The sequence below is a fragment of the Triplophysa dalaica genome, chromosome 10, assembly GCF_015846415.1.
Source record: "Triplophysa dalaica isolate WHDGS20190420 chromosome 10, ASM1584641v1, whole genome shotgun sequence".
Classification (NCBI taxonomy): Eukaryota; Metazoa; Chordata; class Actinopteri; order Cypriniformes; family Nemacheilidae; genus Triplophysa; species Triplophysa dalaica.
Genome location: NC_079551.1, coordinates 14,426,475 through 14,449,951, shown reverse-complemented (window position 1 = coordinate 14,449,951; position 23,477 = coordinate 14,426,475). Strand labels below are relative to the sequence as shown.

The following is a 23,477-nucleotide window of genomic DNA, read 5'->3' as shown; positions in this document are numbered from 1 at the left end:
GTAAAAAGCGCTATATAAATAAAGTTGAGTTGGCATTACAAACATCTTTTATGATCAACAACAAAGGGTCATAAATGTACACACGGTGCACGATCAAGGGGTCATAATCATAAAACACAGCAGGGGGCCATAAATTAGGGTAATAAATCACAATTCTTGACTCACGGTGTATAATATCTTCTTCTTACACACCTTGCTACTATTTGCTACAGAATCATTAGCTTTTCACCGCGGATAAGCCGTAGTTCAGTTAAAACCGTACAGTTACACACTCTAGACCTGGTCCATAGCCGCTGCATTTCCTTCATCTATGGTGGAAATAAACTGTTTTGGTGGAATTGCCTTAGATGGAGCTGGGATGGTCAGTCGGTCTGCAGCTGTAGCTGGCGTAATCTCTAGTTGGGGATGGGAATATGTCGATCATCTAACATTATTATTATAATGCACGTTCATGTTTTTTTGCATGATGAGCAAAACAGGTTTTTTTTAAGAATGAAATACAGAACGAACAAAAGATTTATAAAGTTTTATATATGCTCCATTAAGATAATATGCTCCAGCAACAAACCATCCGGAACCATCAGCTCAGACTGGCCCAGTCTGTACAAGATCTTGATCCCCAGTCAGTGAAAAAGTGGCCTACATTAAAAAACTACTAAACAAGAGAATTTCACAACTCACAGGCAGCATATTAAAATGTTCAAAACTTTGTATACCAGCCATGATAACTCCTGTGAACAACTGCGTAGATGTTCATCTATCATGTGAAAAAAGTGTTCAGTAGAAGAATACACGAAGTTCACTGTTAGATTAAACTCTTTATTTCAGTAAAAATAACCTCAATAATTATAGAAGAGGTATAGTCAGTAGTCTGTTCTCCGCATGTCTCCGCAAATATGCGTTGCTTCTGCCGCAGCTGCTGACGGGGTCGTGGTCTCCTCTTCAACTTCTTCTTCCGAGAGGCCGCCTGAGTGAATGTGAATGTTTAATATAGAAAAGTTCTGATCAAACAGTTATGATTATTATTGGATGAAACAGCTTTCGGAGAGATAGAATGATAACAAGAGGATTGGAGTTGAAGGATGGACGTGCTACCTAAGTGACATGAGAGTCTGAGAATCGGCCTTGCAGAGTTTGCCGATGTTTGCTGCTGATTTGTCTGCGTTCACATCCCCGTTACATGTGACATCCCCCCCAGCCGTCTGCTCCTGCACTCACAAATAAACACTAGCACACAGCCACAGAAACTGACATGTAGCCATGACAACGACCACTTAGACACATCAGAAAAAAAGCTACCGATAACACATGTGAACTGATGTGTGACAGAGAGTCACAGTACAGTGGATTCAGTTCAGTGATCATCATCATTGTGTCATTTATATCTATATGTTGTGTTTCTGTACTATTAGTAACATATTAGTAAGTCAAATGTATACTTGTGTCATAATCAAAAATGTGTACGTACCACAGCTGTAGAGTCCAGTGCTATAGACTCATCTGAACTTCTGTTCATATCCACTGTTAACACATCTCCACCCTACACACACATTACACAAATATGTGAAAATATCTAATTAACTGTAGACAATAACCAGTGACAACAAATATAAAATTATTATTGGGAAATATCCTGACAATAAAAGGACTGATGACAGAATTATGGATAATGTAATTCCTCACTGAGGTGTTAATCATGACATTTTAAATAAAGCTCAAAACTCACTGAAATCTAATGAAATGAACAGCAGCAGAAATGCAGCAGCAGCCCAACTGATCAATAGCCTAAATAATCTTTGCATATTATAAAATAAATGCTCAGAAATGTTATATTGTGTATGCGGCGCATTCAGTCACTCATTTTCGTGTCCCGTCCTTCACTTATCTATAAGTGCTTCCGCCCTAAAGACGTAATTCGCAGGTAAGAGGTGAAGGACCGAAAGAGCAGACGAGTGAAGCTCTCAATCTTGCAACTGAAATAAATATGCAGAATACAAGAATTTCCCCGGATAAGGTAAAAAAACAGGAAACATAACGAAATGTGTTTGTGTGTATTCTATGAATGTGAAACTTACGAAGGAAACATGTGTTTAAACTTTAAGCACTGAACTATTGTATAAAGCTCTCTAACAATACTGCAAAGCATTCAAAACGTTATACATCACGATAAATGCTATTTATTTGTCAGTTTATATTGATAGAAGCCAAACGTGCATCAAATTAGCTTTCATGAAGAATAATAACTAAAAGCCTTCAGGTGTCACAGGTTGTAGAGATGCACGTGCCCAGAGAGTCAGAGCACAAAATACTAAACTTGAAATTTCTCCTTCACCCCTTCTGATACTGAAACGGACAAATAAACACAAAATAATGTCAAAATTCCCATACTAAAAAGAAACCTTATAAAGGTATTTAGTTTTGGGATCAACCAGTGTGTAGTGATTGGTTGAATACTGCAAGCGTTTGACGGAAATGTAACGCCTCCTATTTATTCGGAACATAATGTTCACAAGCAATTGTACTGACAGGTGATAAAATGTGATCGGTACTTCCTCATGTGAATTCAAGGTCGAATCTGATACAGAAAATGAAGATGATCAAGCTGATACATCAACTTTGCCACCGTAACCTCTGCAGGATGTAAAGGATTGGCAAGTTTTTATTTTTTTATATTAGGTTAAATAGGTAAAAACTATAGCTAACTGTATAACCTTTTATCAGGGTTTTAGATTTAAGACTTTTAAAGACCTTTTCAATAGTGCAGAATGATATTTAAGACCAATTTCATGGCAATAGATTTGCACATATCCAGTCCAACAAACACCCACCCCCCGAACATGTTATCTGTTGGTTCCGGCTATTTTGTTCTGTGTGACAAACAGAGACGTACATGATTTCTAAAAGAAAATAAAATCTTTAGGTTGTTGGTTCGATTGCATTTCTAAGACCTTGGAAACATGGATTTAAGACATTCTACAGTTTTTCTCCATTGGTTCGGCTCATTTCTAGAAACAGAAATTACATTCTCAAAACAACATGGACAAACCTACTAAACCACATGTCAACTGTTCACAACAGAATTGAATTTCTCGTTAGTTTCATCAAATTGCAAATTTCTAAGTTAATGTGTGAATGTCTCAGTACATCTTTGAAATGATTAAGTACATGTAGCCTACATTTAGCACAATTTCCAAGTGATTAGATCTTGTTGATCTAAACTGATTGTTGATTCTCAGTCTAATGGTTGTTCGCTACAAAGCGTGTCAGCGTCATTTCATTGTATAAGTCATCACATGCACAATAGTGTGTTCAATTGTCAAAATTAGTCAAGAACAAAATACCATGAATACCATATATGAATCCCTTGGAAAATTTGATTGATTACAGCAGGTGAAAGTAGAACTTGACTAATGGAGGAAGACTTTCACACATCTCAGATGACCCGTCAGGTGCTGTCCATGACTGTGAATGCTGCCAAACATGTATGTTAAGAGCTTGACCGTGCAGGACCAGTGTAATTTCTGAACATGGAGGCACCTGGCCAAGTAAATGAACAAGGGCAACTGCCTGCTCGAGGAAGAGGAGTAAGGGTGCGTGGTGGTGGAAAAGGGGGAAGAGGCAGGGGAGCACCAAGACACCATGCTGTCCCAGATAAAATTCGGTCCACAATTATAGACCATGTCATCGACCGTGACCTCACAATGGCAGAGGTAGGTCACCGAGTGCAGCCTAATGTTCCTTTTTCTCCGCTTGGAGGTAGAGAGTGTATGAGCATCGGGCTCAAGATCAGAGGTCACTCCTCCATGCAATGGACACTGCGTGTGAGGATATTACAGGAGATCAGTGTAGGGGACGGTTGAGACATGCAAGCCGTTTCTTCCCTCGTTGCATCGCAAGAGAGAATATGAGCTGTGATGTGGACTAGGGCTGTGCAGTATGGACAAAAAAAATGAATCTCGATTTTTAAATCAATTTGGGAACTTGAAGCAGATTTGAAGTTCTAAATCACGACGCGAAAACAAAGAAAATGGTCACGGAGCTATTACAGCAGGTTCCGTTATCTAATTGCACGGCAACAAGAAGAGTGGAGGCATTGGCGGGTGAGTGCCTGTTTAATCTATTATCCGACATAAAGAAAGCAGAAGCCATATCTCTCGCAATAGACTCCTCTTGCGACCGAACCGACATTGAACAGTTGTCTGTGTTTGTCAGATTTTTTGATGGGAAGGATTTCAGCGAAGAGCTGCTTTGTTTGCTGCTGATGCATGGGCGCACAACCGTAGAAATACTTTTTAACGAACTAACAGAATTCTTTAAAAAGAATGAATTGGATTTGAGCAAAGTTGTGTCTGTCGTTACTGATGGGGCTCCCTCGATGGTTGGACATCACAGAGGCCTGATAAGCAGACTAGCTGCTGTCAGCCCGACACTTGTGGCATTTCACTGCATAATTCATAAATCGGTGTTGTGCGCCAAATTGTCTGTAAAAATTAAAGAGACGATGGATACTGTGACGAGGCTGGTAAACTTTATTCGCGAGAGCTCGAGTCTGCAACATCGTCTTTACTGGAGGAAATGTCTGCAGAACGGCGCAATCTTTTGCTGCACAACGATATCCGGTGGCTAAGCAAAGGTCGTGTGCTGGAGAGAGTGTGTGACTAACAAAATGAACTATGTACATTTTTAAGTAGCATCCAAAGTCAGAAAGCAGATAATTTTTTGAGGTTTTGAACGACAGCACAGAGATGGGATACGTGCGTTTTTTGAGCGATATCATGTCTCATCTAAATCAGCTTAATTTGCAATTGCAAGGCAAGAACCACACTATTGCAGACATGCACAAAGCTGTTGAAGCTTTCCGCTTACAACTGACTCTATTTGAACGGGATCTTCAAGGAAGAAAGCTACACTTTCCACATTTGCAACAGCATTGCGAGAAACGGCATATGCGAGAAGACCCGCTAATGCGCGACTTCGTCACGAGACTGGCAGATCATTTCAAGGAGCGATTTGAGAGCTTTAACTTGTCGAGTGAACTACTTCTCTTCCTAAGACATCCATTCTCAGTTCCAGCAAGATGGACAGTGGACTGCTGAGGCTAAAAGCTTGATCCCATGCGTAGATGAAACATCTTTGCAGCTGGAGATTTTGGAAATGTCAAAGTCTGATTTACTCAGAGAGCAACACAAGGCGTCTAATGTGAATGACTTTTGGACCAAAATTGTTTCTCAAGATAAATTCAAGAACAGCAGAGTCATTGCAATGTTTCTACTTTCAATGTTTCCCTCCACCTACATCTGCGAGTCGTCATTTTCTATAATGAATAACATCAAGAACCAGGATAGAAACAGATTATCCAGTACACATCTTGATCAGTGTCTCAGGATTGCAACAACAGAATATTGCCCCAACATCAGAGGCATTGCTTCAGCTGGTCGCTGTCACTTCTCTCATTGAATGGTGAGTAGACATCAGTAATACTATGTCATTTTGATCACCAAAAATTGTAAGAACAATAAAAATATTAATGCTGATAGGTCTAATAATTTATTCTCCTTTTTTCGGAAAGCGAAGGAAAGAGATCCAGTGTGGAGATGAACAGAACGTCTTGATATGGATGGAAAACAGGATCCAGATTTTTTTGATTCTGCAACATAATGTTTTTTAGCCATACAAAGTAATGTTTATGTAATATAATGTAACTGTGTGATCTAAACTGAGAAAATAGAACTAATAATTTTTTTTTTTTTGTGATTGTAGTAGAGTAGGCGGGGCGAGACCGTGGTTCGAGTCCGGTGAGTAATTGTGAATTAGCGCCAGCTGTGCGCACACCGGCCTCGAACCACGGTCTCGCCCCGCCTACTCTACTACAGTGATTATACAAAATCTTTTATTAGTTCTATTTCCTCAGTTTTGATCACACAGTGATTACAAATTAACAGTAAATTGAATAATAATAACAACAATAATAATCGCAGAACAAACATTGTAGTCATCAGATTATAACTGGTGGCCCTTGACTTTCTATTGTTGGTAGAATTTGGCCCTTAGTGAAAACTAATTGAGGAACCCTGTACTGTATTGATGATGCAGTTTACAGTAGTATTCCAGTCACTGTGCAGTGATGCATTATGATTGTGGTTAAGTTACTGTAAGCAAAACAACAATACAATAACATAGGTAACTCATTCTGTAAGGAAAACATAAGGTATACATTACGAATTGAGTGTTGTCCTTTGAATTCTATGTCTAGGATTACAAGACAACCTTGCACTGGTGGCAGAGGAAAACTTCTCGATGAACACCAATAACAAGAGATCTGTAACATGGTCATAACAAACAATGCCATCACATTGAGACAGTTCCGCGCTGCAATCATACAAGACAATGCCTTATTCCAAAATGTCAACTCTATAAGCATCTCCACGATAGACCGGATATTGAAGAAGCATCAGATGACAATGAAGGAAATTTACAGGGTACCATTTGAGAGAAACTCTGACTCTGAAAGAGCTGTGGTACCAGTATGTACAAGTAAGTCAGTTACTGGTTGTCCATCATTATAACCTTTTTACAATAAAGCAGTGGTTCCCAAACTTGTTTTGCTTCAGTACCCACTTAACCTGATTTGTGTATCCAGGTATGAAAGTATTTGATTTATCTGACTTCCACAATTCCCCTAAAAACTGCAGTTTACTGTATGATGAAATTATCATCATTATCCTGATTTTGAAGAAAATAACAAACAATAAGAAAAAGGGTCAAAGAGCTGCAATTAGTTCCTATGTAATTGTCTGTAACTGTACTGTATGACTCTTCTGTATGACTGATTTGATGGGGTTTTTTTACGCTATTGTAGAGAATAATGGCATTGGAAGGAATGGAGACCCAACACACCCTCGTGTTTGTGGATGAAGCTGGCTTCAACCTGGCCAAGGGCCGAAGACGTTGCCGTAATATTATTGGCCAACGGGCCACGGTGGATGTCCCAGGCCAGCGAGGGGGCAATATAACTATGTGTGCTGCCATATCTGAGAATGGTGTGGCCACTCACATCCCCAGTCTTGGCCAATACAATACAAAGAAGCTCCTCGTCTTCTTGGACCGCCTTCATATTGATTTGATCCCTGAAAATGAGAGAGGTCCCGTAGGGCCTCACATGCCTCAATATGTCATTGTATGGAACAATGTGAATTTCCACCGAGGCCCGCTCATCAGGGCCTGGTTCACTACTCATCCAAGGATGGTCATGGTGTTCCTACCACCTTACTCTCCTTTCCTCAATGCTATGAGTTTTTCTCCGCTTGGAGGTGGAGAGTGTATGAGCATCAGGCTCAAGATCAGAGGTCACTGCTCCATGCAATGGACACTGAGTGTTAGGATATTACAGGAGATCAATGTAGAGAGAATATACGCTGTGATGTGGACGAGAATCTGTGGCCAGACAGACAGCAGCGTGTGGATGGACAGGAGGGTGAGGATGATGGACATGAGGGTGAGGATGATGGACATGAGGGTGAGGATGATGGACATGAGGGTGAGGATGATGGGACAGGAGGGTGAGGATGATGGACATGAGGGTGAGGATGATGGACAGGAGTGTGAGGATGATGGACAGGAGGATGAGGATGATGCCCAGGAGCGGGAGGGTGAGGATGATGGACAGGAGGGTGAGGATGATGCCCAGGAGCGGGAGGGTGAGGACAGCGACGAGTGAATAGCTGTTAGTTGTGAAACTCCAGCTTTATTTACAGCACTCTAGGCTGCATATAGTTTGAATTGTTTTTTATTTGTGTATTTATATTATAGTTTCTGTTTCAAGAAATGAGCCAAAGCATTTGAGAAAAACTGTAATGCTAATTAATGCCTTGTTTTGACATTATGGAATTTAAGACTTTTTAAGACATTTTAAGGATCCGCGGACACCCTGTTTTATATACGATGTTAAAAAGCTCACACTACAGCAGGGAATGGTTACATTATAAAACAACGCGAGCAACATAATAAAATTACGCGAGCGCTTTTGCCCTTCTTGATCAACCAGTGTTAGGCCACATCTCATCGCAACTCAACAAAGACAATAAACCCTAAACCCTAAATAAATAGACAATATAAACATGACATTTGTTGCCTCTAGTGGAACATTATTACTCATTATTAGGACTCATGTTGTCTTTTTTCACGTTGCGCGCATGTCTGCATTTGCAGATCACAAACATATGACAAAGTCAACTCACGTTAGTCCGTAACAAAGTGTTTTACAGTGAAAATATACTTACAGGCTGCAAACCGGAAGCTCCAGACTGTCCTTGTAAAGTATTTATGGTTGGAATAGCCCCACTTTTAACCAAAGCGTTCGTGAAGCAGTCGTCTGGAAATGAGCTGCACAAACTTGAACATTCGGTTTGTACTTTTCTGGAACAAATAAAATTGAACCATTCCTTTTCAGTTGTGTTATTTTGGCTGGGCAAACAAAGAGTCTTTCTTTTTGCAACGAAAGACACAGCGTCTCCACGACATGAGAGTCTGAGAATCGGCCTTGCAGAGTTTGCCGATGTTTGCTGTTGATTTGTCTGCGTTCACATTTCTGTCAAATGTGACACATTGTCTCCTCCTCCGTCTGCTCCTGCACACACAAATAAACACTAGCACACAGCCACAGAAACCGACATGTAGCTGTGACGAAGACCACTTAGACACATCAGAAAAAAAGCTACCGATAACACATGTGAACTGATGTGTGACAGAGAGTCACAGTACAGTGGATTCAGTTCAGTGATCATCATCATTGTGTCATTTATATCTATATGTTGTGTTTCTGTACTATTAGTAACGTATTAGTAAGTCAAATTTATACATGTGTCATAATTAAAAATGTGGACTTACAACAGCTGTAGAGTGAAGCGCTGTAGACTCATCTGAATATCTGTTCTTATCCACTGCAAATACATTACACAAATATGTGAAAATATCTAATTAACTGTAGACAATAACCAGTGACAACAAATATAAAATTATTATTGGGAAATATCCAGACTATAAAAGGACTGATGACAGAATTATGGATAATGTATACTAGTCAACGTTTGAAGTGGATCAAAACCTTTCATCAAAGTTGTTCTAAATTCAAAATGTGTTTCTTTAACAATTCGTGCATAACATGAAAGTCCGTTATAAGTCTATGTTCTCATTAAAGAAATGTCATCCTTAATGGCTTTTGATGGTCACCAGACATGATTCTTTGTCACTAGGTACCAATTGACCTGTCACAGGTGTCCAAAATTGGGAACTGGTTATCATTTAAGGCTTTTGCTTCATTTGTTGTTTTTTATTCATGAATTGTTTCAGGCATTTGTTAAAGCATGCAATTCATGCTTGGTTTACAGTACAGAGATTATTCATCTGCTGACACTTAAATGTGTGACAAGTCAATTCACACCATGTGAGAAATAATCATATCTGGGCATCATTAAAAGTGATGAGGAATGAAATCCCATTGATGACAACATTGATTATACCTAAGTGTTTATACATGAATTTTGAACAATACTTGTTCTTGTCTTAGGACAATATTGATTAACTTTTTTGATCCACTTCAAATGATGACTAGTGTAGTTCGTTACTGAGGCGTTAATCATGACATTTTAAATAAAGCTCAAAACTCACTGAAATCAAATGAAATGAACAGCAGCAGAATAATAACGCCTGTGTGTGCGTATTTGTATTTTAGCATCTACAGGGCTTTAGACTAAATGGTCACATTTTAGAGCGACTGCCCAACTGATCAATAGCCTAAATAATCTTTGCATATTATAAAATTAATGCTCAGAAATGTTATATTGTGTATGCGGCGCATTCAGTCACTCATTTTCGTGTCCCGTCTTTCACTTATCTATAAGTGCTTCCGCACCCATAGACATAATTCTCATGTGTTTAAACTTTAAGCACTGAACTATTGTATAAAGCTCTCCAACAATACTGCAAAGCAAACAAAATGTTATACATCACGATAAATGCTATTTATTTGTCAGTTTATATTGATAGAAGCCAAACGTGCATCAAATCAGCTTTCATGAAGAATAATAACTAAAAGCCTTCAGGTGTCACAGGTTGTAGAGATGCACGTGCCCAGAGAGTCAGAGCACAAAATACTAAACTTGAAAGTTCTCTTTCACCCCTTCTTATACTGAAACGGACAAATAAACACAAAATAATGTCAAAATTCCCATACTAAAAATAAACCTTATAAAGGTATTTAGTTTTGTGATCAACCAGTGTGTAGTGATTGGTAGAATACTGCAAGCGTTTGACGGAAATGTAACGCCTCCTATTTATTCGGAACATAATGTTCACAAGCAATTGTACTGACAGGTGATAAAATGTGATCGGTACTTCCTCATATGAATTCAAGGTCGAATCTGATACAGAAAATGAAGATGATCAAGCTGATACATCAACTTTGCCACCGTAACTTCTGCAGGATGTAAAGGATTGTCAAGTTTTTATTTTTTTATATTAGGTTAAATAGGTAAAAACTATAGCTAACTGTATTACCTTTTATCAGGGTTTTAGATTTAAGACCTTTTCAATAGTGCAGAATGATATTTAAGACCAATTTCATTGCAACAAATTTGCACATATCCAGTCCAACAAACACCCACCCCCCGAACATGTTATCTGTTGGTTGGTTCCAGCGATTTTGTTCTGCCCGATAAACAGAGACCTACATGATTTCTAAAATAAAATCTTAAGGTTGTTGGTTCGATTGCATTTCTAAGACCTTGGAAACATGGAGTTAACACATTTTACAGTTTTTCTCCATTGATTCGGCTCATTTCTAGAAACAGAAATTACATTCTCAAAACAACATGGACAAACCTACTAAACCACATGTCAATTGTTCGAAACAGAATTGAATTTCTCATTAGTTTCATCAAATTGCAAATGTCTAAGTTAATGTGTGAATGTCTCAGTACATCTTTGAAATGATTAAGTACAGGTAGCCTACATTTAGCACAATTTCCAAGTGATTAGATCTTGTTGATCTAAACATTGTTGATTCTCAGTCTAATGGTTGTTCACTCCAAAGCGTGTCAGCGTCATTTCATTGTATAAGTCATCACATGCATATAAGTCTGTTCAATTGTCAAAATTAGTCAAGAACATAATACCATGAATACCATATATGAATCCCTTGGAAAATTTGATTGATTACAGAAATTGACAGTCATGTGAAAGTTGAACTTGACTAATGAAGCAAGAGTTTCACACATCTCAGATGACCAATCAAACAGTAAGTTTTGTTAACCAACAGGTGCTGTCCATGACTGTGAATGCTGCCAAACATGCATGTTACAGTTTTTCTCAATTGCTTTGGCTCAATTCTCAAATGAAAATTGTATTTTCCAAAACAATAAGATCAGATCCCCGAACAATTAGCTTATTTTTCACATCAGATTGGAATTTCTTATTTATTTGAGCAAATTGCAAATGCTTTGGCACATGTGTGCAAACATTAAGTACAATCGTCTGCAGTTTGCACAACAAATAATTGCATAGGGCTTGTTGATCAAAACTGATGAGTCAATTCTCACTTAAACTGTCAAACTCCTCACAACTTCTCAATCATTTTTCATCGTGTACGCCATCACATTCAAAACAATCCATTCACTTCTCAAAAACTGGTATACACGCATGTAAATTGCATAACTATCTGACATTGATATTGTTTGTAATGTCTGCTACATAGGCAAATTACCTCGAATTGCAATACAATTTGAATCAACCAATCATCCATTTAACCAATGAAGTTTGGGAGCATATACAGTAAAAAGTAGATTGCCCACAGCACAATCAATACCATTTCTTGACCATGGAGGATTTCCACAACCCTGAACTGCAGCAACATGCTCGTAGAAGACCAATTGGAAGACGTGTAAGAATACGTGGTGATGGTGTTAGAGGATGACATAACAGAGGAAGAGGTGGAAATAGAAGAGTCAGAGTCTCTGACGAAATCAGAGCCACACTTGTGGATCATGTCATAAATCTGGTTTTACAATGGAAGTGGGTGGTCGAAGAGTGCAGCCTAATGTAAATAGGTCCACAGTGTCATCAATTGTGCAAACCTTTCGTAGGGAAAACAGGTAAATATGTATTTTTGTGTTTGTTTTATGTAAAGCATTTTTATAAAAAACAATATTGTAATTGTAAATGCAAGTCTATCTGTACATTCTATAGAACTGCTCAACAACCTTGTATTTAACCATCAGCAAGAACAAGACATTTGCAACATGGTCATAGCCAACAATTCCATCAGGCTAATAGAGATCCAAAGTGCAAACATAAATGACAATTATGTCTTCGCAAACATAGATTCTGTCAGCATTTCCACCAGAGTTTTGAAAAGACATCAAATGTCTATGAAACAACTCTACAAGGTGCCATTTGAGAGGAATACTGAAAGAGTAAAGGAGCTGCGGTACCAGTATGTCCAGGTAAACTATTGGTGTGCACTTACGTAATGAGTTTTACTGTACTTCTAAGATGCCTGTATTATGTTATTACTGTAAAGTTTTAGAAACCCATAATACTGTAAGAGAAAACATTTACTGAACTCTAGAATAAAAAATTCACTTTATTTTGTTTCTGTGTTTCTTCGTAGAGAATCATGGAGTTAGAAGGACATGAAACAACCCATATTCTTGTTTTTGTGGACGAGGCCGGGTTCAATCTGTCCAAAGGGCGGAGACGTGGTCGCAATCTCACTGGACACCGAGCCACAACTGACACCCCAGGCCAATGTGGGGCCAATATTACAATGTGTGCTGCCATTTCAGAGAATGGAGTGAGCACGCACATTCCACACATATACTATAACCCTATATGGACCCTATAAAACCCAACTGCTCCTGGCCTTCCTAGACACACTTTACACGGACCTGATTCCAGAACAAGAAAGAGGTTTAGTGAGACCACATTGGCCTAATTATGTTGTAATTATGCTTCCACCGAACCAACATTGTTAGGGAGTGGTTTGCTGCACATGAAAGGATAACAGTGGAGTTGCTTCCACCATACTCTCCATTCCTAAACCCAATAGAAGAGTTTTTTTCTGCTTGGAGGTGGAAAGTATATGATCACAGACTAGGCCTGCACGATTAATCATTTTTAAACCGAAATCGCAATTTGAAGGGATGCGATGTTCAAATCGCAAAAGCTGCGATTATTTCGATTAAGGGCTTTAAATATGATAAAATACACCTACGTAGTATTTCACAGTTTCCTTCTGCAATTTTACGTTTAACCAATAGGGGACATTTTAACGCTGTACATGCTTTTGAATTAGCAAAGAACGTCATTTGGAAAAGATGAGCGCGAAAGGGAGCAGCAGTAAAAAAATACGCAACAAAGTAATGTTATGTCTGCTGAAGCGCAAAGTCCTGCAGCAGCAAACTACTTGATACCTAAAAGAACAAGCAACGCTTATGTTTGGAACTATTTTGGATTTCAAACTCATATATGATGTTCTTCCAAAGCAAGTGCTTTGTAAAACATGCCGAAAGTCTGTGTCGACCTCGCGAGGCAACACAACCAATCTCTATCAACACCTGCAGAGGTATCACAGACTATTCTATGACGAATGCAAGGCCAACCGATTTGGATGCCAGATGGGCGGAGCAAATAACGGCTTTAATTACTAAAATGATTGCTAAGGATTCGCTTCCGATCAGCTTTGTCGAAGGAGAGGGCTTTAAAAATGTGTACAGCCCGAGTTTACTGTTAGTCTAGAAAAACGATCACTGCCAGTCTGGAGAAACTTTTTCATGACAATAAAAACTGAAGCCTTTTGAGCTGTTAATTCATTAAATCGTTCCGGACTGTAAATAAATGCCGTCATACGGTTAATACGTTTTATCGCATGTCTGGTCTAAAATATTTATGCCTTTATTATATTTTCCTTGATCAATCACCATGCTGTTTTTTTGTTGGTATAAATGTGCATACTCATATTTTACAATGAAATGTCGTAGCATTATGAGCGGTTGAAGCTGATCGACGTACTGTTAATAAGTGCTGTCTTTCGGTTGTTAATATATTAATGTTTCAACGCGTTATCTTAATGTTTAGCTTGATGTAAGATTGCCTATTCCATAATAAATAAAGCAGTGTGTCGTCACAGATTTAAAGTGGTCTCTCTCTCTCCGTTTATGTGCGTGCAATTCTGTAATTGCGTCCATATGGGGGAGGGGTGCGAATTTTGAATAATCTTCGAATAGTTCTCATCGATCTTCTAATATTATTTTTGCCTTAAATGCCCATCCCTAGTTTATACTTGTTAGTTTAACTATTTAAAATACTGTTGTTATTCTCTTAATTTGTCATGACATGTTTGCATGTCTTTCTTTGATGCATGCTGTTAAAACAACAAACCTAGCTCTTTTTATTTTAAATAGTAGTCAAATTGCATTTTAAATCGCAATTTTGGTCAGAAAAATCACAAATATATTTTTTCTTCAAATCGTGCAGCCCTATCATAGACCACAAGATCAGATGTCTCTGTTGGATGCCATGAATGCTGCATGTGAGGACATCACAGCTGATCATTGCAGGGGATGGGTGCGGCATTCAAGGAGATTTTTTCCCCGGTGCATGACAATGGAAAACATAAGATGTGATGTTGATGAAAATCTTTGGCCTGACCAACAAGAGCGACAGGATGTCCAAGAAGAATAGTTAGTTTTTCATGGAGGTTATTTTGTAGTTATTTACTATTGTATTTTTGTTGTAACATACCATTAGAAATATGAAATGTACAGCAATTGGACAAGCAAGATTTCAGTTTACATGTAATACACACACAAACATAAATGTACTGAATAAATCAAAATGTTCATTTACTTTTTTTTCTGTGTACCATTGACTCTTCTCAATTTTTTTTTTTATGAAACCTTTATTTCCATGGGTGACGGTCATGGTGAAAAAACAACTAAACATTTTGACCAGTGTGGCTCACACGATGACAAAAGTACTTTATATTTTGGTGGCCTTGGCCAAATTACTGACAAGATAACTAGGTTTTGAAGCATGAATTAAATGTTTTGGGTGAGAAACTTCATTTTGCACACATGCAATAAAGTTCTAAGGTTCCATTAAACAGTTGTGACATTTGCACTCACAGTTTAGAGAATGTTAAGACTGTTGCGAAAAATGTGCCAAAGCAATTGAGAAAAACTGTAAGAGCTTGACCGTGCAGGACCAGTATAATTTCTGGACATGGAGGCACCTGGCCAAGTAAATGAACAAGGGCAAATGCGTGCTCGAGGAAGAAGAGGAGCAAGGGTGCTTGGTGGTGGAATAGGGGGAAGAGGCAGGGGAGCACCAAGACACCATGCTGTCCCAGATGAAATTCGGTCCACAATTATAGACCATATCATCGACCGTGACCTCACAATGGCAGAGGTAGGTCACCGAGTGCAGCCTAATGTTCCTTTTTCTCCGCTTGGAGGTAGAGAGTGTATGAGCATCGGGCTCAAGATCAGAGGTCACTCCTCCATGCAATGGACACTGCGTGTGAGGATATTACAGGAGATCAGTGTAGGGGACGGTTGAGACATGCAAGCCGTTTCTTCCCTCGTTGCAGCGCAAGAGAGAATATAAGTGGTGATGTGGACGAGTTTAAGAGAGTTTTAGAGAGTTTTTGCAGGTCACGTTATTTTATTTCCACGTTATTTTGGCAAAAGCAGCAAGAGTGTTGAGAGCGTCCGGTCTGTTTCAAGAAATGAGCCAAAGCATTTGAGAAGGATCTTTGTCATTTTCGTGGCAATGACTCTTTATTTGGGAAAGGAATTAAGTTTTGAGGCATGAGTGAAAAGTTTTGGGAGAGATATTAGCTTTTGCAAGTGAGCTATAGTGTTGTGCTGAACTGTTAGAATGTTTTGCCAAAAGATCTTAGAATTTTGAGAATGTAGTTTCTGTTTCTAGAAATGAGCCAAAGCATTTGAGAAAAACTGTAATGCTAATTAATGCCTTGTTTTGACATTATGGAATTTAAGACTTTTTAAGACATTTTAAGGATCCGCGGACACCCTGTTTTATATACGATGTTAAAAAGCTCACACTACAGCAGGGAATGGTTACATTATAAAACAACCCGAGCAACATAATAAAATGACGCGAGCGCTTTTGCCCTTCTTGATCAACAAGTGTTAGGCCACATCTCATTGCAACTCAACAAAGACAATAAACACTAAACCCTAAATAAATACTTAATAAAAGACAATATAAACACAACATTTGTTGCCTCTAGTGGAACATTATTACTCATTATTAGGACTCAGGTTGTCTTTTTTCACGCGCACGTCTGCATTTTCAGATCACAAACATACGACAAAGTCAACTGACGTTAGTCCGTAACAAAGTGTTTTACAATGAAAATATACTTACAGGCTGCAAATCGGAAGCTCCAGACTGTCCTTGTAAAGTTTTAATGGTTGGAATAGCCCCACTTTTAACCAAAGCGTTCGTGAAGCAGTCGTCTGGAAATGAGCCGCACAAACTTGAACAGTGTTGTAAATATAATTGAACCATTCGTTTTCAGTTGTCTCAATTTAGCCGGGCTAAACAAAGGGTCTTACTTTTTTTAACGAAACACACAGCGTCTCCACGACATGAGAGTCGGAGACTCGGCCTTGCAGAGTTTGCCGATGGTTGCTGCTGGTTTGTCTGCATTCACATCCCCGTCACATGTGACACATTGTCTTCTCCTCCGTCTGCTCCTGCACACACAAATAAACACTAGCACACAGCCAAAGAAACAAACATGTAGCCATGACAACGACCACTTAGACACATCAGAAACAAGCTACCGATAACACATGTGAACTGATGTGTGACAGAGAGTCACAGTACAGTGGATTCAGTTCAGTGATCATCATCATTGTGTCATTTATATCTATATGTTGTGTTTCTGTACTATTAGTAAAGTGTAATAGTCACATTTATACTTACAACAGCTGCAGAGTGAAGCGCTGTAGACGCATCTGAACTTCTGTTCATATCCACTGTTAACACACAAGACAGTATTTATTCTGACAGAAACATACAATACAATAATAAACTGCAGTGGATTTTTGTTGTGATGATTGACATAATGAGAAGTGCTGACCTGACCCTGAACGGCATCATCACTGACCTCCTGCTCTGAAGAATAACTGTCATTGTCTTCAGAATAGTTGTCCACGTCTGGAGAACGGTCTTAAACACAAAGAGACATGAGATGATGTCATCATTATAATAGACGGACATTTTTTGAAATACAATTCAGCTATATGAAAATCCCATATCAACCATAGTAACATTTAGAAGTGGAGTTTACTTCTTTCTCCAACACACAAATCAATATATTTGATTATTTAAAAAATTGACTTTCGGGAACAAACAGGACTTTCATCAATAAATGCAGTGAATGTTCAAAGGCTAATATTTGGACACATTTTTAAGTCCAATATAGAGTTTGAAATACAATTCATTTTTTTATTAGTAAAATGGTTGATTTCACTAAAGTTATGGCTGAGGTCGGCTGAAGCGCTAAGATGTTCAGTAACGGATTTGGAGAAAAACGAGTTTAAAGTTAAGTGATGAAAATAAAAGCACAACAGTCCAGTATCACAAGTTAAAGTCACTTTATAGTGGTAAGAGATTTACTCGTATAATAATTTAATATAAATGACATTTCGTAATGTTGAAGTCTATAAAAATACTGAACAAAACCGTTTGAACAAAAGGAAAGTAAGGTAAATGGTTCAGGGCACACTTAAAGAACAAGAGATCTGTCATCATCACTACACAAGGAAACTAACAAACATTCTGTCAATGTCACAGAATTTTGGGTTAATGTGACCTCTGGTACACACACGTGCAGGAATATCAGGACCACAGCCAATCAGAGGGGGGACCGCTCTTCACTATCTCTGATTGGTTTAGACTCTCTGATTGGTTTAGACTCTCTGATTGGTTTTGCTGCATGTCCGCCCAAATAATATTAGATAAAATATTAAAATAATAAAAAAATTTATATCCTTTACGTTGTCACGACGTGACCAAGACCGGCAGATTACGTCACAAGATTACGTCGCCACGACATAAATTTGATTAAAATTGTACGTTGACGTTACGTAAAAGTCACTTATTTTGTCTATCTGGGCATCGTTTATAATTTATATAAATATTTTTACTGTTATTATGTGAAATAAGTTTAAATCAAGAATGTTTAGAAATTCACAACATTTCAAACATGCGCAATTTAACGTTACTAGCACACATATAACAAACGTGCTAATCGCCAATTTGATTTTACAATGGAGTCTATGCACAGAGCTAGCAAAGCTAGCGTCACATGGTGGATACCCCACAGCACATATTAGCACATCTCACTATACTGTATTGAGATATAATTCTCTGAAACCTCCAAACATCACTTTATACATTATTAAACTCAAACAAAGCATTTTCGAACCGCATTTTACATCATACATTGAATTTAAATCGGTTTCTGTTCAATACCCGTTAAATAGTAAATTTCAACATTGGATTTTAATAAACACAATTATCATAAAAACAGTGATACTCACCGAGGAGAAATTTAAATGAAAGAACAAAGAAATAAATGTTCCTCTGAGGTAAAGATTCAGTCTCTCATCATCTCGTCTCATAACGCGGTTTATAAAGTTTAACTTTCTCACAGTCTTCATTAAAAGCAGTTTTATTTCTCGAGTTTTCCACTTGTTTCGTGAATCTATTGTTAGATGATTTAAACTGCGGTGCTCATATATTCTACCTGTTCCGCTAACACTCGTACTTTATCAAGAGGGGCGGGGCTTATGCTCTCGTCTTCCCAATTAGAGGAGAATGAGGTCTCTGCAGAGCAACAAAAGGCGTTCCTCAATTTGGGGGCGTTTTACAACCTCTCTGCCTGGTTTGCTAAAGCTTGAGTGGGCGGTTCCTAATACTTGAATACGTCAAACCTTATAGACTACCATAATGGATGAATGATAAAATGTAAAATGATTATGTACAGAGGAGGAAACTTTTTTTAATTAAAATGGATGAATTTGTTGTCTATTCAGCACATCACAATTCAGCGGAGAGGACAAGAGCCTCAACCACAACGCTACCTTGCAGATACTAATTTATTCACATGCCCCTTCTGCATATCTCAAATATGTAAACCCAGACAGTATCATCAAATAGTGGCCCATATAGCAGGTCATAAAATAAGAGCAACTAAATATGGAGGTGAGTGTATATGCATATCTTATAAATGTGTATTACATTTTTTTGTACTTCTACTAATATGGCTATTTTCAATTTTGCTTTAGATGATGTTATATACAGCTGTGGCCTTGGCTGTGGCCAAAAGGCCAAGCATTTTCACTGCTGTCAGTGTCCACAGACCTACATAAATAAAGCTGCTTTAAAAAGGCATCTTTGCAGTTTCCACCCGCTGCCCCCAGCAGCATCTGATCCAGCACGAGAAACTCCTTCGCTGCCCCCAGCAGCACCTGATCCAGCACGAGAAACTCCTTCGCTGCCCCCAGCAGCATCTGATCCAGCCCGAGAAACTCCTTCGCTGCCCCCAGCAGCACCTGATCCAGCACGAGAAACTCCTTCGCTGCCCCCAGCAGCATCTGATCCAGCCCGAGAAACTCCTTCGCTGCCCCCAGCAGCATCTGATCCAGCACGAGAAACTCCTTCGCTGCCCCCAGCAGCATCTGATCCAGCACGAGAAACTCCTTCGCTGCCCCCAGCAGCACCTGATCCAGCACAAGAAACTCCTTCGCTGCCCCCAGCAGCACCTGATCCAGCACAAGAAACTCCTTCGCTGCCCCCAGCAGCACCTGATCCACTACGTCATCCAGCAGCTCCTCCAGTGATGGAAAGAAAGCAAATCACTGTGAGGTGTCCTCACTGTGGAGTGAGTCTAAATTCAAAAAAATTACATCAAACATCAATCTATACATCTCGTATCTTCAACTTATCATTTACCAACACAGTGTGTTGATAAAAAGAATGGGATATATGTTGTAACTTGTAGCAAAATCATTTCGTGGGCCCTGTATTCCCATTCATGTGGCGAAGAAAATTTGGGGCTCATCACACAAAGTAATGTGTGAAATGGATATGTGCAACACTTGTGCTGAAATGACTCAAAGGAGTGAACTTTTGGTTACATCATGTGTGCATCTGAGATCAGTAGACTACTCCTGTGCTATTGCACCACATGAAGAGTTATCAGAGGACGTGTTGACTGAGATGGTGGAGCAAAAATGGTTTTGTAACACAAGGAAAAACCAATGCCTTACACTGCAAGGTCAGGCTAAAAGTAAAGGTGCAACATTTACTAGTCTTGTTACTATTGGAGGCCCCGACTACAAGCATTTTATATCAGTATATGAGCCAAGGGTTTCTTATTACAGTAGACTGGGCAGAGTTTTGGTTAATTACAATTCCAAGACAAGCACTTGGCACTGCCCTTGTATCAAAGGTAGGAGATCGTGTCTGCATAAGCGCATAGCAAAATGGTGTCTCTTTCAAATGAAGCGGGAGCTCTTCACAACCATGCCAGAAGCAGCAGCAGAGATTGAACCACCAGAACATGATGACTTGTCTGGCCTGCAATGGGAATATCCTCCAAAGAGTGATGGCCTGAAGCAGATGGTACAATATATATACCATAACAAAAAGCTACCAGACACACTAGCAGATGTTTTTATATAAGATGTAAAGAAGGAAGACATTCCTCAACATCTTATTCCTGAAGAGGAGTTCTGCTCTCAGTGCCCTGGACCTGTTCCTCTCAGTGCTCATGTCCTTATCACCAAAAATGCTAAAGTGGCAACGCTCACTGGTGTAGTGACTGGTAGGCATTGCTGGTTTGTCAATTTTTTATGATAATATTTAATATTTATAAGCTGTTGATTTATACTACTCACTAAAAGTTAGGCATATTCGACTTTCAGGTGAAATTTATGGAAAATGTAAAAAGTTTGTGCTACAGTGATAATATATCATAAAAGAAGGGCATTTAAGTAGAAGCATGCATTTATTCTTCTACAGCAATTTATTAAAACAAAAACTAACAACAGTGGTGAGTATACCACAACAAAAATGTCAATGTCTCAATAACTTGTAACTTTCCTTGAGCATCAATTACAGCTTAACAATGACATCTCATGCTGTTCGCAAATCAACTTATTGTCTAGGGAGGCACAGCACCCCACTCTTCTTAAATGGTTGCCCTCAGGTCATTGAGGTTCTGGCATGCAGGGTATGACTTTCTATATGACGACTCTGCTTATCCCATAGGTTTTCTATGGGATTCATGTCTGCAAGCCACTCCATTTGAGGTACCCCAGCCTCCTGCCACTATTCCCTGATGATGCGACCTCAATGAGCTGGGGCATTGTCATCCATAAAGATGAAATCAGGCCGGTGTTGCTCATGCAAAGGAACAACGACTGGATTAATGGTGTTATTCAGATAGTATTGGCTTGTCACAGTACCATGTAGAACCTCAATGACCTGAGGGCAGCCCTTTAACTTAAGAAAAGTGGGATGCTGTGCCTCCCCAGACAATAAGTCACTTTGCAAAAGTTGAATATCCATAACTTTTTGTGAGTAGTACATGCCATTTTTTTGCATTATACTTCAGTATTACAGCCATGACAGCCATGTCTTGTCCATTTCTACGACAGCAACCTGTTGCGGAAGGTGGAAGAATAATTCGCAGAGTTTTTCGAATTAATCGCGTATTGCGGGATAGAAAGGATCCTTTAGCGCAGGGCGATAGCGTCATTGTTGAGAGATACCGTTTTTCTCGTGAGGGTGTTATTTACATCATTCATTTGTTGGAACCACACATTACGTGTTCAACACGGAGGAGCCGGGCTTTAACAACAGCACAGACTGTGTGCACTTCGGTTCCTGATTGCATCGCTGCCGGTGTTGTACCGAAATCCGCCTCCCCGGACAAATCATACTCCCCTCGCATGCACGCGCTTTATTCACATTTGATAGGCGAAGTTAAGAGTACTGTTTGCTGCGGTTCTATTTCACACTTCTAGCCCCAGGAATGAATGTGTAAATTAGTGGTTGTCAAAGTCCTAAAATCTACGATCACCAAAAGATGTTAAGCAATACTAAGGATTAAAGATGGGTCAAGTAAATAAACACACAACAGAATGGTAGATCGATTTAGCACTCGTGGAAGCAATATCTTCAAGACCACCCGGAATTTTTTTACATGGATTATCACAGTAAAGGGATAGTAATGCTTTGTATGCAGACTAATTTGGATGCCCAATGTAATTTATCTGTGCACAACTTTGTACCAAAAAGTAATGTCACGATATCTTTGGATTCGTGGATGACGTTTTGCTGTTGTCATGTTCCTAGGTCACACCGTCTTTCAAATAACTTGTAGGCTGATCCTTTACTTTTCCTTTGATACTTGCATATGAATGTCATTTAAAATACAAATATTCAATCATTGAAGTATAGAGAAATACATTTATTCAAGGATATAATGTGCTCTTATAGAAGACGGTGTTAAAAATGCTTGTCAACGTTATACTGCCAAAATTCTTTCATTTATCTCTATTTTAAGATTTTTTCCCCTCTGTTACATTTTGTATGACCAATGAAATCATGATTAAAAGACAAAACAAACAGTTTTCAATTGTCTTCCATTTTGATAACATTGAAAATGCGTTATGAGTTAAGAAAATACAAAATATGAGTTATTTTGTATCAGGCTATTTAACAGACCATTCTAGATTACTCTATTTGTTTCAGGTCTAAATATTCTATTCAATGTATGTTTTTCTAACCTTTGTGTAGTCTTAAAAAGCTGGAACAAGAAGCACTTTATTTCTTTATATATATCTTTGGTTGGTGGCCTCAAGACCATTAAGCTTTAATTTTACTAGAACGAGTTTAATGGGGGAGTAAAATTTCCACAATTTTAAATTTACACCTGCCAAAAATGTACTCCCCTCTTAATCTCACTTTAATATTATCACAGGCACATCACATATAAGATACTGACACATCTTTATATAGAGGTTGAGTCTTAAGAAGCATTTGACTCTAGCTTCAATACATTGGGTTTATTATAGGGGGTATAATTTCCACAAGAATAACCAATATACCCGTTAATAATGTACTCCCCTCTTAATCTCACTTTAATATTATCACAGGCACATCACATATAAGATACTGACACATCTTTATATAGAGGTTTAGTCTTAAGAAGCATTTGACTGTAGCTTCAATACACTGGGTTTATTATAGGGGGTATAATTTCCACAACAATAACCAATATACGGTTAATAATGTACTCCCCTCTTAATCTCACTTTAATATTATCACAGGCACATCACATATAAGATACTGACACATCTTTATATAGAGGTTGA

General features: G+C 38.7%; 1 long non-coding RNA gene across 2 annotated transcripts; it reads right to left on the bottom strand.

Moving 5' to 3' along the window:
• Nucleotides 1–805: 805 nt before the first annotated feature.
• LOC130430813 (uncharacterized) lies at nt 806–18,839 on the bottom strand. 2 transcript variants are annotated; one of them, XR_008907938.1, is made up of 10 exons: nt 18,633–18,839; nt 17,168–17,256; nt 17,011–17,063; nt 16,638–16,778; nt 16,447–16,538; nt 8,887–8,939; nt 8,280–8,626; nt 1,469–1,540; nt 1,096–1,208; nt 806–967 (listed from the first exon to the last, which is right to left on the bottom strand). It is a non-coding gene; the product is annotated as an uncharacterized LOC130430813 (long non-coding RNA). The 2 variants fall into 2 exon arrangements; XR_008907936.1 differs by having other exon boundaries at nt 1,096–1,540.
• Between the last annotated feature and the right edge of the window lie 4,638 nt (nt 18,840–23,477).